The sequence below is a fragment of the Eriocheir sinensis genome, chromosome 3 (genome assembly GCF_024679095.1).
Source record: "Eriocheir sinensis breed Jianghai 21 chromosome 3, ASM2467909v1, whole genome shotgun sequence".
Lineage (NCBI taxonomy): Eukaryota > Metazoa > Arthropoda > Malacostraca > Decapoda > Varunidae > Eriocheir > Eriocheir sinensis.
Window position 1 is genome coordinate 19,684,952 of NC_066511.1, and position 13,548 is coordinate 19,698,499.

General features: G+C 40.6%; 1 protein-coding gene across 5 annotated transcripts in view; it reads left to right on the top strand.

Annotated features, from left to right (window-relative positions):
• The first annotated feature begins 1,017 nt into the window (after positions 1-1,017).
• Positions 1,018-13,548, top strand: part of LOC127006152 (kinesin light chain-like) — a 125,123-nt gene continuing 112,592 nt past the window's right edge. For 2 of the 5 annotated variants that reach the window (XM_050875757.1, XM_050875768.1), the window contains exon 1: positions 7,391-7,801. The gene's annotated coding sequence lies outside the window, so the exon portion shown is untranslated. Of the gene's footprint in view, positions 1,174-7,147; positions 7,235-7,390; positions 7,802-13,548 lie in introns of those variants that run through there. The other 3 variants (XM_050875741.1, XM_050875778.1, XM_050875758.1) reach the window with 3 other exon arrangements.

A 13,548-nucleotide genomic window follows, 5' to 3' on the forward strand; every position in this document is an offset into this window, starting at 1 on the left:
AGTTTATCTTCCTCATATTTCCCCAAGTGGCCTACTCATTTACAGACCCAGCTCAAATAAAAGGATGTATATTATAGCTGGGTGGTATCCACGCATTATATAGTGCACGCCGATTTCTCAGGCAGGGATCGAACCACTAGATTGTACCCAGTTTCGGGGATTCGTGGGTACGTACATACACCACAAAGGCATCATTATAGTAAGAGAAAGACTGGAGAAGAAGGTTTGAGTTTGAAAAAAAGAAAGGAAGAAAAGGCGATAACTAAAGGGAAGGAGGAGAGAGGAGTAACGGAATTTTAATGAGGCAGAAGACTATTAGTAAGATTGTGGACTGGATGGGACTTTCGCTTGTTTGAAAAGCCTCTTGTAGAAATTCCTGCTGGGATTTTCATGAACGTTTTTGTAATCCTATTTCTTATAGTGATAGTTTTACATGACTTTTGCATTTTGAACGGGAAAAAAAAAACACCCTTGAAAACCCGCCTGTCAATCTCGATGGCCTTAATGGGATGTGGTCGAAATGGGAGCCCGATTTAAGTAGCCTGATGTCATTATATGGATCTTTATCACTATACAGCTAAATTCATCGCATTACTAACATGAACTCCTTCTAGTTAGCTGTAATGGACTATGAAACTTGAAGATATGATAGTGATATCTGTATCTTGAACGGGAAAATCACTCATGAAAACCCGCCTGTCAATCTTCTCACTCGGTGGCCTTGGGAAATAGTGGTAATAGGAGCTCAATACGTTTAGCAATATGGACCTTTATCACTATATGGTTAATTTCATAGTATTACAATTTAAATATAACATTCCCTTCCAGTTAGGTGTAATGGAACTTGAAAAATATATTCGTAATTTCGTAAAGCCCGCCACCCTTCCCGTCACCCACTAAAGGGAAACGTTCTACCTCACAATAATTATTTTCCCTTTATTTCCGTTTATTTCTATTGTTCCTTGCTATTTCTAAAATCACAGTGAAGATTAATGCTCACAACGCACACTATGGGACCTATAATTTGCTTTTGATAGGGAGAATAAGAGAAAAAGCAGCAGCAGAACCATTGGTAGTCTGTGAACTCTCACTGAAGTGGTGGGCAAGGCGCTGGCGGGGTGACTCAGTGCTCAGGGTTCGAATCTCCGATGGTAAATCAAGTCATCGGGGAATGTGAGTATGCAGGGGCTGTCCTAGAGTGAAAATACTGGAGGTGAAACACAGTAAGAACTAAGAGCTATGAATCTGTGTGTGTGTGTATGTGTGTGTGTGTGTGTGTTCATAGGGTCACAACTTCTCCCTTAATTGAAATCACATTAAACTTGAGACTGGACGACTTCCATGTCTTGTAAGTCATTCCATAGGTATCAATGCAACTGTGTGGGAAACTATAATGATATCCTTTAAAGCTTCTCGTCTTCTGCTTCCTTCCGTGTCCTGTTGTTGGCCCATCCCTTATAAAAATCTTCTCTATTAATTCTTTTCACTCCCATTATTACCCTGAGCACAGAAATCATGGCACATCTCTCCTAGTATGGTAAATCTTTTATATTGGGGACCATTTGGTGGTAAATGTGTGGTTTAGCTCCGCCTCCTCAAAATGCCTTATACACCTTCATAGTATGGTTAAAGGGTGAAAATACATGCCCTTTATCCATAATATGAGGGTGTACATAGATAGAAACTAATCTAACCTAAGCAGACCTTTCCTAATCATGACAGCACTGCCAATTTATAGGAGACAGTCTGGGCGGCGGCTGCAGACGGGTGCAGTGGCTAGGTTAGGTTTAGTTATGTTGTCAGTTTTGCTTAGGTTAGGTTAGTTTCCCCACTTTCATATTATGGTTATATGCCATGTATGTGTGCCCTTTAACCTTAAAAAGATGTGTATGTTATTTTGGGGTGGTGAAGCTAAATTGCATATTTACTCATTTTGTCTGCTGCTTATTGTATTCCCAATCCTTTGATATTCTTTTTATTCAGAAATGCTTAGCCAGCATCTGAAATTGGCCATTCACGTCATCCAAACAATATCCTATACGAGAATTTTGAAAAGAATTTCACGAGCTTAAAGAAAATTATTCATAACATTATCACTGAGTGTTACCCCACGGCCCCCTGTCCTACTGGGGATCTTGCTCCTTTAAACCCTTCTTCCTACTCATGGGTAACCCTCTTCAGTAAATTTTCAGAATTATGTCCACCTTTCTGTGGTGGGCAAAACAATTTTCTAAGGTAATTGTGTAGTTTAGCTCCGCTAACTCAAAATACTATGTACAGTACCGTACGCTCTCATATTATGGTTACAGCGTGAAATTACATGCCTTCTTACCACAAAATAAAGGCAAATGAGGTTAGAAATTAACCTAACCCAAACAAACCCAACTATTGCACCCCTGACCACAGCATCCTGACTCCTATGCATCAGCAATCCTCGCATTGGTATGTTAGGTTTGCCTAGGTTAGTTTAGAGTCTAACTGTGTGTGCCTTTATATTATGGTTAAAGGGCATGTATTTTTGCCCTTTAACCATGATATAAATGTGTATGTGGTATTTTGAGGTGGCAGCGCTAGCTAGTACACATTTACCTTTTTTAAGTTCTTGCTTTTCAATGATCTGACAGTCATATTTATCATCACTGTTTTTTTTATTTACTTATTTATTTATTTATTTTGCTTCCCTCTTTTGTATTACTAGAGGTTGAGAATCCCTTATCTGAAATTCCTGCATAAGACTGATAGCTGCAGTATCCTTTATATGACTACTCAATCTTTCTTGGGATTTGGTGATAGTCTACATTTTCTGTGGAAGAGTCAATATTAAACTTAAATGAGAACCAAAACATAAATTCAACCAAGTCAGAAAAGTAAAGCTGTACAGTGACTTGTTGGCTTTGGAAAGCCACCCATATTGCACTTTGCCATGTGTTACCCTTATTTGCTGAATGGTTAGAATGATGGCTTTCAATCTCACTGATTTTGGTTTGATTCCTAGCCAAGGTGAAATTTATTTCAACACCCCCTTGGCATAGATTGATTTTTCATGTTTCAAAATGAGCAGTTCACAAAGGAAAAGAAATATTATGAACATCAATCTGCCACACTCCCTGAAGAAAAAGGTGTACAGTGTATCCTGCCAATTTGGGGTAGGCGGTGGCTGAACAGAGAGCAAGATGGCCCAGTGTTCAGGAGGACGCGAGTTCAATCCCTGACTGGTGCCACCAAGCTGGGATTTTTCAGCCGCCGCTGAGTGGCTTAAAACTACCCACATGCTGTCCAGAAGACCACCTGTCATCCCGGACTCTAGATTCTAGGATTAAAGATGAGCTCCGGGAGGGCAGCATGAGCCAATGCAAGATGGTGCCACTATAAACACTCGCCTGCGCCAGAACGGGCTGGGCCGACCATCAGGACCCACTGGGAAGAAGCCTACCGCCGCAATAGGCCAAGACGTAAAAAAATAAAAAAATAAAAATCCTGGCACATTACAAAAGATTGAGAAAAGTTAATAATTGCGCAAAGAGGAATGAAGAGAAACATGATGCGTATATACATGGAAAAGTAGGAAGCAAGCATCACTGATAAGGGAACAAACAAAGGTTGAAACATTCCAATGGTGGTTGATGATAAGAAGTGGTCTAGGATAAGGCGTATTATGTTTAGACCTGATAGCAGATGGACAACCAAAGAAATAGCTGCAACACAGAAGCTGTCAAAGAAGTCAGAAAACCAGATGGAGGGATGAAATTTGATTATTTGCCAGAGTAGGATGGGGCAACCAACACTGGAAAGAGAGAGGAGGATGACAAAAAGAAAGCCCTTTGCCCTACAGTGGAATATTAATAGACTATAGAAATTGGTTTATTACCACTGATAAGGATTATATCCAAAATTGAACCACTAGAATGCGAGGAAGGCAAAAAGGAGTGATTTATCAAGGATTAAAGAGGAAATGCAAATAACTGTTAGAAAAAAATACATAGGGCTTCTTAATTTGTTAGTGAATGGTAATGTGTGGGCTTTCCATTTTGTAGAAAAAAATTCTTATTTGTTCATGTGATATATAGTAATTTTTAGAGTTGGGTGCAGTACTAAAAAATCAGTAGTGTGGTCGCGGTAGTGCGGTACTTTTTTCAGAGTAGTGCGGTTGCGGTAGTGCGGTCCCATTTTTTTCTTTCCCAGTGTGGTACGCGGTGTGTGGTACTGCGGTAGCGGTAGTCATAATAAAAAATACTTCAGTCCCTATCCTGGCTATCCAAACAAAAGAAGCATGCTTAAAACAGTATAATGAAAAATCAGCCGGCACCCCGGATGGGTCCGGGGTTGAAATGGCTGGCACCGCGCGGGTTAAAGAAGACTCGCAGTGTAGTAGTTTAGTCTGTCTATTTAGTATTTAATTTTGAACAATAACTGAAAAGTCAGAATGATAGAATCACTGATTCTGATTACTGATACCGATTGACTGATTGAGTCTGATTTACTGTAAAAAAAAAATGTCGTCTTCGGGAGTTTTCAAAGTACCGCAAAAAGTACTGCAGGATTTTTTAGTATGGCCTGCGGTAGTGCGGTATTTTGAGAAATTTTGTGGTAGTGCGGTACTTTTTTGTGATGCGGTACTACCGCACTAAGTACTGCACTTGCCCACCTCTGGTAATTTTTCTTTTTGGCTTCAACTTTTTTAGTAAATATTTCCCTCTCCCTGGCATGGACATCTTTTCACCCATATATCTGTGTGTGCATGTGTGTGTATTTTTACCCACTGTAATTGTATTCTGTAAAGGATTCAGTCAAGATTGTAGTGTGCTGCCTTTGAAACTTTTTATCATAATTATTTTGAAACTGTGAATGTTTATGACTTATGTCTTCTTCCAGTAACATTCCATTGATTTACTGCTTGTCTGGAAAGCTGAATATCCTCATATCTTTCTTTGATCTACTCATATATTTTTTTGCCATGTCTTCTTGAAGACATGGCTGTCTTCAAGACGTCATTATAGCTACATATATTCATAGTTGTCAACCCTTTCTTTTCTTTTTTCATGTTTTTATAGCATGACCATATTACCTCTTTCTCCTTTCTTCTGGTGTTGGTAGTCATAGCTCTTCAAACCTTTCTTCTTTGCTGAAATCTCTCAGGTTTGGCACCCCTCTTGTGTCTTCTCTTTGTACCTTCTCAGTCTTCTCAGCATAATTTTTAAAGCGTGAACTTCCTTTTACTGTTGCATATTCGAGTGTTGCCCCAATGAATAATATAATTATGTATCTTTGTCATTTCCTCATCAATATATGTGAAGGCTACACTCATTTGCCAAAGAGTTATACATGTTCCTTACATTCTCATTTATATGGTGTTCTGATGATTCTGTTACTGATAATTATGTATGCCTATATCTTTCTCCTTGTCAGATACCTTTTAACTGTTGCTCCCTAGTTTAGTCCCATCAGGCAATTTTTGCACTTTTAAAAATTTTCTTTTGCTTTCACATACTGAAAATTAAACCATTCGATAATCCTCTTTGCTTTTTCATTATGTGCTTTGATATTTCTGCTTCCTAAATTTCTCAAAAAATTCAGTATTTTGTATATATGTGCTTTTGCCAGCTTTTTTTTCCAGTCAACATCTCTAAAATGTTTCCATAGTTTTTCCCAGTTCCCCTTTCTCTAGTTCAGTAGGTTTTTTTTATATAATCTTCTTCATTGATTATGCCACAAGCTACAGTAGTATTATAGTAATACATGATCACTTCTTATTAGAGGACTATAAATTGTTTTAATATCATCCTTTTGTCATGTGATCACTAAATCTAATAGGGATGTCTCATTTGATTATTTCTTTCTGGTACCTGACGTTACAAGATTAGACCCCCCCCCCAAAAAAAAAGATGTCATCTAAAAAATATTATCCCAGAGGTTCTCAGTAGTTTTTGTTTCCACAAGTTCCCCGTTTACACTGGGGTTAAAATCTCCATTTAATATCAACCTTTCTGATTATTCTATTTTGTCAAACTATTCTGATACCCCTTTGTGTTTTCTGTCACCTTTTATCCGTGTATGTGTACCTCGGTGTGATCTACAGGAAGTGAGCCACACTCTTGGGGTCCCGCCTCCAAATCTCAGTTCATTAAGTTTACCTTTAAATTCATGAATAGTTTTTAGCTTGAACTATCCCATTTTCGAAGCCATTCCAAGTGTCAGTGCAACTGGGAGGAAAACATGTTACTTCGTCTCCCTTGATTTCTTTCCGTGACCTCTTGTGTGTACAGTTAATTAAAAGTGCCATTATTTTTATATTATTGAGTTTGCCATCAATGTGGAGAATAAGAACAAGAATGGAGTAAGAAATGAGGAAGAGGAGGAGGAAGAGAATAAACAGGAAGAGACAACAGAACAAGAATACGAAAAAAGAAAAGGAAGAAGAGAATAGCAAGAACAAGAAGAAATATAAGAATAAGGATGGAAAATAATATAATTATTTCAAGTTGACTGAATTAAAAACAAAAAGAACACTACAAAAATTTTGAATGAAAGAAAAAAAGACTGATTATGATTTTAATATTATTGAGTTTGCCATTAATTATCAGGTCTGGGTCAGGTAGTGCGAAGAACATCCGCCGGTGCGGGCCTGACGAGGGAAGGCCATGAGGATGGAAGACGTATGTGTTTAGTGTAAAAGGTATTAAGATTTTGATATTGAGTTTGCTATTAATTAAGGTCTTGGTTAGGTGAGGTAGTGCGAGGAACATCCGGTGCGGACTATGGGTCATGGGCGTGATGGGGGTTCATGAGGGGGGGGCAGAAGGCATACATGTTTAGTGTAAAAGGTATTATGGTTCTGATGTTATTGAGTTTGCCATTAATGAAGGTCTGGGTGAGGTGAGGTAGTGCGAAGAACATCCGGCGAGTCGTGGGCGTGACGAGGGTCCATGAGAGCGGAAGACGTGGCACCACTGCATGACTCACGTTATTCCTCCCTGCCAGGTGTACGACAGAGGGAGAACTGTCATTTTAACATCCTCAACTTGACTTTAATTTACACCTTACAGCATATTCTCCTCTCCCTTCAAATCTGTGTGTCGGGAATAGCTCTCTCGTGCCGGGTGAAGGTTCCCCCGAGGCAGTACAATGGGTGACAGCTGATGCACACGGGGGAGGGACTGGGGGAGTTGCCAGTGCATTCTATTCATTGACTGGTCGCGAATCAATGGGGATTTCATTGTTGTTGCTTCTCTCCATGGTATGTATATTTTGTTATCAGATTCAGAGGCACACAGTGTTGTTTGATGTAGCTTTCCCTGGTCGTGTAGAGGAGCATAGGGTAAGTGTTTTGAGGGCAAGGTATTGAACTAGCTGCCAGAGAGGATGTATGCAGCTCGTGGTCCCTCGTCAGAAGAAGAAGAAGAAGAAGAAAGGGTGCTTAGTGCTGGGTCGGGGGCGTGACGTGTGGGGAGAGCTTCTTTTCTGAGCTGCAGCTAGCGGCATGACGCAATGCTCTGTCTTCTCTAAACAGTTGGCTTTTGACAAGATTCCATAGTTACTTGTACGTACGGTAGTGAAGGAGAGAGTGGGGCTAGAGTGGCACCGTGAGGAGAACTTGAAGGTGCACCCACTGGAACCACCACCACCACCACCCCATTCCTCAGTTGCTCGTCACTCCCTTCACGGCCTCAGCTCTCTCCGCACTGCTGCACACCACGAACATATTCCGTTGAAAGAGACTCAATTTATATGTTTATTACGAGATTTCAAGGTTGTGGCCCAAGAAGTGTTGTGCACAGTTTCTACATCTGAGAACCTACGCCAGGTATGACAGTCTGGGGCCCCTTTATGCATGTGTTGTTATGTTTTGGATCCCTCCATGTCAGATTTATTGGGCAGGATAATAGAAACCTATTGCATACATTTTATAATGAGATTTTTATCCCTGGGAAAATTGATTAAGTTTCTAAGCTAATAGCTCATTTGGGTTAAGATTCGTTTTAGTACCGTGCCAGTATTTCATTACCTACCCTATGAAACATCACTAGCTCGTCATATTTCTTTTCTACAAACGTTCAACAATCATGGAAATGCTTTCAAAATTCAATTCAAGGACTTGTTGAAATTAGGGATAATATTCACAAAAGCGTAGCCTCCTTTGGTGGCGGCCGTGGCGACGGTGCCGCCAGTGTTGCAAGAAATACGTCCTCGCAGAAATAAGTTGCATATACATTTTTGGGGGGGGTCCGGGGGGGTGCAGCCCCCCCCTGATTAGAAGGGGGGTCGATGGGGGTGAAGACCCCCGTTAGCAGGTTGTAAATTTTGGTTGGAGTAGTTTAAATATGCTCCCCCACCCTAAACCCTCTGCGAGCTATTTTGCTGCTGTGGCAGCGCCACCGTTACCGCTGCCAAAGGAGGCTACACTTTCATGAATATTAGTCCCTATTTTCAACAATAAATAGTCCTTGAATTGGATTTTGAAAGCGTTTCCATGATTGTTGAATGTTTGTAGAAAAGATGTACAAAGAGCTAATGAAGTTTCATAAGGTAGGTAATGAAATACTGGCACAGTAATAAAACGAATCTTTACCATTCATTTGTAGCTGTGATATAGAAATGTGTGATAATATTGAAGAGAGGGTAGTCTGCTATTGCGAAGTTGACACTTATAATATGGTTTCTTTGGTAAAATTCTAGTGTTTGCCCATACTCCCCCCTCCCCCCCCATACAAGCCTGGGGACCTGGTGGGAATGCAGGGTTTTGGATGGGGGACACGAAATCCGTTGCATTCGCGTATTTTTTTAGTGGGGGAGGGGGGATAAAAACTCCCTAGATCTAGGGAAATTCCCTAAATTTAGGGAATTTTTCCTCCCACCACCACTAAAGTAAGTGTTTGCGACAAATTTAGTGTTTCTCATATGGAAACCACGCGCTCAGTGGATCCCCAAGCTTGTTTTGGGAGAGAAGCGTAGTGAACCCACCAAACGATGCTCACCTCACCATCTGGCGTGGCACTGGAGGCCATCTGTGCTCACATAAACCGCCTACATCACACTCATGCCCTCTCTACTAGGTTGTCACCTCATCGCAAGGTTTCTGTTCTCCAAGTAGAGTCTGTGGCACCAAACACAGTGTATCTTCATTGTTTATCACTGACACAAGTAAAACCACTGGCTAGCCGGGATCTGTCCAACTTTAAACAGTACTGCGGCTTGTGCAGGAAGTGCAGGCTCTCGAACCTCCTGCCCGAGCTGCTCGAACACGTGAATCCTTACTGACAGGATTTTGAATCTGCTTCACGGGCTCGTATTCCCAGTATATAAGGTGATTGTGGATATTGACTCCGCGCCTCCAGAATATGATAATACGCCTCCATATATCATAGTTAAAAAAAACAAAGTACTTAAAAGTAAAGAAGCCGAATTAATCCCCTTCCCCCAACGATCTTGGGGGACCTGCGTGAACTCGGGGTATTTGGGTGGGGGAGCGTATTTAAACTACTCCAACCGAACTTTACGACCTACTAACCTTGCGACCCCCTGCTAACCAAGGGGGGGCTGCCCCTGGACCCCCCCTCTTAAAGGTGCGTGTTCTAAAAAAAAATAACCACACGTGGTGGACCTGGTCTCACATGCGTGGGCTAATGGCTAACTAAGAGTACCATTGGTAATAGTATTAGGTAAAGGTGCGTGTCCTTAGAAAAAAAAGCGTGGTGAACCTGGTCACACATGCGTGGGCTAATGGCTGACTAAGCGTACTATCGCTAACCTAGCGTACCATCGGTAATAGTATTAGGTAAAGGTGCATGTTCTAAAAAAAATAACCACGCGTGGTGGATGGACCTGGTCTCACATGCGTGGGCTAATGGCTAACTAAGCATATCGTCGCTAACTTAGCGTACCATCGGAAATAGTATTAGGTAAAGGTGCGTGTTCTAAAAAAAAAAAAAAAATAACCACGCGTGGTGGACCTGGTCTCTCATGCGTGGGCTTAGGCTAACTAAGCGTACCATCGCTAACATAGCGTACCATCGGAAATAGTATTAGGTAAAGGTGCGTGTTCTAAAAAAAAAATAACCACGCATGGTACACCTGGTCTCATGCGTGGACTAATCGCTAACTAAACGTACCATCGCTAACCTAGTGTACCATTGCTAACCGGATCGTTGGCAACGCTGCTCATATTGCAATGGCGTCACCATATAAACACATCGTCCGTATGTATAATAAGCCCTTAAGTACAGTATGGAGGCGTAATATCGTATTTTCGAGGTGTGGAGTGATTTTCAATAATTACCTTGCGTGGTTTCCGTATGTTGTAAAAAAAAACCGTAATGTATGAAATTTCCCTACATCTAAGTAATTATAAGGAATTTCCCTACATCTAGGGTATTTTTCAACCCCTCATAACTCAAAAACTACGGATTTGCGACGCATTTCATGTTTACCACCGCATTCCCCAAAGTCTCAGTGGCCCCCTAGCCAATTTTGGTTGCGAGGGGTGAATATGGGCAAACACTAGAATAATACAGTTTCTTTTATTTGGTCCATGAATGTAGTGCAGTATCAAATGACTTCTGGAAAATTGAAGGGAGGTAGGTTATGCTATGTTGTTAGGTCAGGTTAGTTTGACTTTGTTCTTCATGCGGTGTGGGTCGACGGAAATACGGAGTGCGGGATGGGACAAGGCGTCGACAGGGGTGGGTCTGCTATTCGGGCTGGTGGTGACGGTTGGGAACGGGGCAGCAGCAGGTGCACCTCAGGGATTGAAAAGTCAATCAATAAGTGATTTCAAGAAAAAAATACTATCCATGATAAAAAAAGAAACATGACGTCCAGAAATAAGTAATCAGTGTCTGAAAATCAGTAGGTACTCTCTTCAATAATCCCTGAAATGTGCTTGGAAAACTTATGCCAGCAGAGGTGGTTTTAAGCCTCAGTGCTTGCGTTATCCATACCACCTAGACTTCAGCCATTACTAGTTCATTGCAAAACAAGGCCTTTCTCAATCCTCCACCCTTGATGTTCGTGTTCTCTATCTTGCGGCATTTACCTAGCAAAACATCCGTCACACTACAGAATTCAACCCGTTATTTTCTGATAGATATCATGCTCTTCATCTTTATAATAAATTCCTTGTTTATAAATGCCTAAATGGGGTGTTGAGGGGGGACAAGCCCCTCTATCCCCCTGTTAGCCTGTTAGGGGGTGATGTTAGGTTTGGTTAGATTAAAATAATGGGAGGGGGTAAATTCCCCCTTTTATTAGGTGATTAGAAGACAGCTCTACCCAGTAGGCTAAAGATCTACCCCTCTTAGGTTGATATTAGTGAAGGAGTGCAGGACCACTTTGGAGTAAGGGATGGAAAGGTTATTGAGGGCAGTGGACCAGCCACCATAAGTTACTGAACATTTACCCTTACAAGTTGTGAAAGATATTTAGCTTCACAGTACGATAGATATGAATTGGTTGAATATTGTTAGTGTTGACATGCTTCAAGTTTAGATAAACACCAACTAGCCTCAACTACTATTAAATAACTATCACTCGTGTGGTTTTAGATGTTGGAGAACCAGCGTGGAGAGATACAGTGAATAAATTCCTAATACTATGGATCCATAATAAAATCAGCGAATTCGGTGATATACCGTATTTGACGGCATATAAGACACTTTTTTTCCATAAAAATGTCCCTAAAAATCACCCTGCATCTTATAAGGTCAATGTTCAACTTTTGGTTACTGGCTAGTGAAGTTTTTGTGCAGCAGTGACACTTAACCCGGTAGCAGCGGGGATCATGTTTCTTAATGGTCCCTCTTAGCGAGAAAAATGAGAAAAAATCATCACACACAAACTATTTAATAATATATATCAAAGCATTTGTGATCAGTTTATGTATCATCTATTTTTAGGGGTTTAAATCATGGCACAGATTTGGCCCGTCGCTGCTACTGGGTTAAATTAAACTGGAAACCTCTCCACAAATGTAAACAAGGTGGCAATCGCTTTTACACCAGCAACGGCAACTCTTTTCTAAAGTAGCAATGTATAACATTAGTACCGTAAACTGGGGTGACGACAGTTTTCAAGGTTTTTTGCTGTTGAAATTTTTGTTTCTAGGCCTAGGATCTATGCTGAGTGTGCATTTACTCAGTATTGTTAAGGGCTATCATTAAATGGTGCAACATTTTCACAAAACTTAATAGTTTTTGTGCTAAGTGAAAAAATATGGGTGTCCAAAGTCACCCCATGTCTGGGGGGACTTCGGACAGTGGCTATATTTCATTGGGTTTATGTATCTGAGCCTGTTCGCACATTCTGGGGGTTACTTCGGACACTGTTGAACCGGGAACCCGTTTTCTTTTTACATTTTTAAAAATGTACAAAATGAGAAAAATTACCATTTAGTTGTAGTTTATATTGATACTTAACAAAAGACTGTCAGACTTTTTTGTCGATTTTGTGAATTTTTTTGGTGTAAAAAACAAATTTTCGAGATTTCGGCTCCTAAAGATTTTTTTTCCATTTCATGTCTTGCCATTTGTATTTATTTGATTGGCATGAAATCTTCACATATGATTGTTTATACCTTGTTCACTTACTGGAGAAGGATAAGGCATCTGGTCCCCCTTTATAAAAAAGTATTATCACTCAAAGGTGGTGGTGGCGGTGAGGTTGGTGTGAAGACAGAGTCGTGACTCTTACTTCTAGCGTTGCTCTCTTGCGTGTTTCCTGGGTCTCCATTTTGTCCCAGAAGCCTTCATGTTCATAAATCTGCTCATGGTCGCTTTGCGCTTGTATGTCATTGTAAAGACGTTTTGGGGTTGTAGCGCAGCGAAAAATTTCAGCATCCTCCCCAGTGAACGTCTGGGTGAGAACTGAGCAGCAGAGCACGCATTTCACATTTGGCAGCTGTCACGAATGGATAGAGGGATGATGGATAACAAAATGTAGAGGGACAAAGACTATTTCTAATGTAAATTTTACGTGCGTACAAGCCCTGAGAAATACCATGTGTTGGCGGGCTATGACGTAACAACCTGGGGCATTTAAATCTCTTAAAGTGATCCTGTTTTTTAATATTTACAAAAATATGCTTCATTACCTGGTAGTACATAGTATCCCCGACATGTTGGGTGAGAAAAACAAATTTAATCAGTTTAAAAATTATTCGTCAATAAATTCCCCCTGGCGTCCCCCTTAAGTGGAAACATGGTATAGGGTTAAACCAGATGTATGCCATAAAAATAAAATTAATGGTAAACTCACATTTAACAGGCACAAAATAATAAAGGTGGTTGTGGAGTTTTATGGTGAACTATATCATTCAAACTTTCAGTGCCCAGAATATCAGAAAATGCATCCCCGACAGTAGCCATATATGAAATTAAAAAAGCACTGAGAAAGCATGAAAAGAGGGAAAGCTCCCAGGGAAAAGGGTATTAATGTAGACCTTATTGAGGATGCCAGAGAAAATGCTGTTAAATATTATCAAAACTTCATTATGTTGTGAAAGAGAAATACTTAGTCAGAAAAAATGCAGCCACAATCTTAATGCACTGAAAAGATGAC